This window comes from Physeter macrocephalus, chromosome 7, assembly GCF_002837175.3.
Source record: "Physeter macrocephalus isolate SW-GA chromosome 7, ASM283717v5, whole genome shotgun sequence".
Taxonomy (NCBI): domain Eukaryota; kingdom Metazoa; phylum Chordata; class Mammalia; order Artiodactyla; family Physeteridae; genus Physeter; species Physeter macrocephalus.
The window spans coordinates 34,165,272-34,168,600 of NC_041220.1; the positions used below are offsets into that span (position 1 = coordinate 34,165,272).

Here is a 3,329-nt window from a genome sequence, read left to right on the forward strand (position 1 = left end):
GGTTAGCCATCTGCCCTCTGAAAGTGTTCTGTTCTGTTTCAAATCACATGTAGAAAAATACTCGGAAAAAAATTGTATTATGTTCTATATGACTGACATATTTTATCGAATTAAGACAGTCCTCTTAACCAATGGTTCTCAGCTGCGGTACTGGATCATACGGTACCAGCATCAACTGTAGGTCATGCCTCTATGAGTCTGTTACAAATAAAGAAATGAAGTTTGGGGATTTTATTTTATTTTTTGTATCAAATTAGAACAGATTTAATGGCACCACTGTCACTCACTTGCATTCATATATGTTTTCTTGAGTTGGAGAAAAAGAGTAGGTGCCAGAAATATTTTCAGAAACTACGGTTCATTCTATTTGGGCTGCAGCTTGAGAAGTATCTTAGGTGTAGGTGACAGCCACATTAAACTACAAGTGTGGGGAAAACTGAACAGCCCCATCTCTCAGAGGCTGTATTTGCAGAACTGGGTCCACTCAGGATGCACATGCTCCAGCAGGTGCCCACTGCCAACTTTGGTGGCCACGGTATCAACCCATCCGTCAGCAGCCTTTCATATTAAGTTACAGAACACACATCACAAGGGCTGGATTTAACTCGAGGACAAGGAAATGTTTTAAATTCTAGAGCTGCTCCAAGCCATAGGAGACCGGTCATGTTGTGTAACCTTTTTTGACTCTTTCTAGGCGTGTTCCAGGCACAGCTGTTGCAAGGTACGCTATTATAATTTGCCCAGCCTTGGGCACCTGTTGTAGGCAATTTGAAATAAAAACAAGTCAGTGGGGAACATGATAAGATATCTGAGAACACATTTCATTCACTCGGAATACCCCCGCAGACTATTCCATTTCAGTAAACTCTGCAACCATTCTTCTTTGTCGTTATTTGCCAAGAGAAGAGGAAAAGAATAACACATCTCTTTTTATAAGAAACAAATCAGCGTTCCGCTGGTCCAGGGGCTACAGACAGAGACTCCTTTTGCTTATTCTCCTGCAGCCTTTCTCCCCTCTCTTGTCTGAGCTAGTATTTCCTCCACCCTTTCAATTTGTCACAGTTGCCTTTCCCAAAAGAGCTTTCGTTTTCTCTTGTATCCCTGGTCTGCACTTCCTGGCCCCTTGCTTTTTTATGAGAGGACATTGAGGCCCTGGCAGACCAGGGAAGGGAAACAAATGAATGTCACGGGCCCCTCAGGGCGGAACTGTCTGGCTCCATGAACAGAGAGGAGGCCTGGTATCAGCGTCCACCTAGGGAGCCCTGAGACCTGGAGCTCACCCCCGCTCCTCACACTTTGAAATTGTCTCCTTGATGGTAAGATTGCTTAGGACTGCTTTGAGAAAGCTTGGAGGTCAGCGACGTCTACCGGGATCGGGAAGGGAGATTTGGAAATCTCAAGAAAGTTCAGCCTTACTGTGTACTTCTGACCCCGCTAGAGTCTTCCTGATTCCAAAGTCGGTGCCCAGACTGCTTTTTGATATTTTTGTTTCTGTTCTGACAATGCGAGTGCTATACCTAAATTCTTTATCAGCTAACATCGTATTTTACAACCTGTTAGGAGACCGGGATGTAGGGGCAAACAAAACCCGGAGCAGGACACGGAAAGAAGAGATTCGAGACAAGCAGACAGCATCTAACAGAACGGGGCCCGGGGAAGGAGTGAGTAGTCTGTCAAGGAAGAAAGAGAACTGGGTTTTGATCTGGACACGCCAAGGTTCAGTCCCAGCGGCTCTGCTTGCTACGTACATGGTCTTGGGGGGGTCACTCTGGTCCTCTGAGCTTCGGTTTTCTCATCTGTAGAATGTGGATCATAATGACTTCCTTGCTGTGCAGGTGTATGGATTTAAATAAATAATGTGTACAAGGTGCCTAACACAATGCCTGACTATTCATAGCTGCTCTATAAATTATAGCAAATATGTTCAAGACATATAATTCTGGCCAATGGGAGGAGTGATTCTAACTGGAATTGTTCACCTCCTTGCGCACCAATGTCTGCCTACTGTTAAGGTATCATTTGATAAGCCTTTGCCCTAATCCTACAGTCTAAGTAGGTCAGCTCTGGGGCCTGCCTTGAGCAGATTGTTCCTGAGGATCTGCTCATCGTTATCACGACACCACAGCGACGTCTTTTAATGGAAAATGCAGACAAGCGAAGATGAGGAGGAGGAGGGGGCCCTTGGGACCTCACCGCCACAAACCCTGCATCCCGGGGGCCCACGACAGGCAGCGACGGCGCCTTCTCTCCACAGGCTGCCCTCGGTTTCACCTCTCCCTGCTCTGATTTTTCCCTCTGTTTCTCTTCAGGGAAGATGTTTGGCCTCTGAGCACCGCTTCTTCCCAAGGGAGGAAATCTCCTCCCAGCACCTGAACTCCTGCTCAGGATCTCAACGCGCACAGCTGCCACTCACTTCATCAGAGCTTCCAGAGCACGAAGGAGAGAAAGGACAGCTGGACAGTGGCCAGCCCAGGCACAGAGGGAGGCCCCCGCCTTCAGCGCAGGCTGAGAGCTGGAATCCTTGAAACGACCAGGAGCTGCAAATGGGACCGAGCGAAACAGAAAAGACAAATTTTATGTCTTCACCAACCTGTGTCTCTATAAGTCTCCTTATGCCCAAGCGTCTGGAAAATGGAAAGGATTTACTGACATGACTTGTGGGGTTAGTATGGAAACATAAACCTGCAAAAATAGCGGTAGAATTATAAAGAAAAAATTCCTTCAGGAATGATGATTAGTCATCTTGTTTGAAAATTTTCCGTTGAGAAGGTTCAGTCTCTCTTTTCTTCTTGTTGCTTTTTCTTTTCATAGCTTCATTTACATAGAATTGAGGCACAATAAATTGCACACATTTAAAGTGTAAATTTGATGAGATTTGACATATGTATACACTCGTAAAACTCTCACCACCGTCAAGATTCTCAATGGATCCATCACCCCTGGAAGTTTCCTTGTACACCTTGTACTTTGTCCTTCCCACGCATCATCTCTAGACAACCACCATATTTTTGGTCATAGATTCGTTTGCATTTTATAAAAATGGAATCATGTGTTATATACATCCATTTTTTTGGTCTGGCTTCTTTTACTCACCAAAATTATTTTGAAATTCATCCATTTATTTGCATGCATCAATACCATAGTTTTGGTGCTATTGTTGAGTAAAATTCTACTGGCTAGATATACCACTTTTTAAAAATTGACCATTTCAAAACTCTTTCTTTTTTAAAAATTTATTTTCTTGGAGTATAGTTGATTTACAATGTTGTGTTAATTTCTGCTGTACAGCAAAGCGATTCAGTTATACATACATATACACTCTTTTTCAT

At 44.0% G+C, this 3,329-nt stretch overlaps 1 long non-coding RNA gene across 2 annotated transcripts; it reads left to right on the forward strand.

Moving 5' to 3' along the window:
- Positions 1-640: 640 nt before the first annotated feature.
- LOC114486526 (uncharacterized) lies at positions 641-2,984 on the forward strand. Of its 2 annotated transcripts, none has more exons than XR_003680385.1 (3): positions 641-721; positions 1,561-1,661; positions 2,310-2,984. It is a non-coding gene; the product is annotated as an uncharacterized lncRNA (long non-coding RNA). The 2 variants fall into 2 exon arrangements; XR_003680384.1 differs by lacking the exon at positions 641-721 and adding an exon at positions 894-1,316.
- The last annotated feature ends 345 nt before the right edge of the window (positions 2,985-3,329 follow it).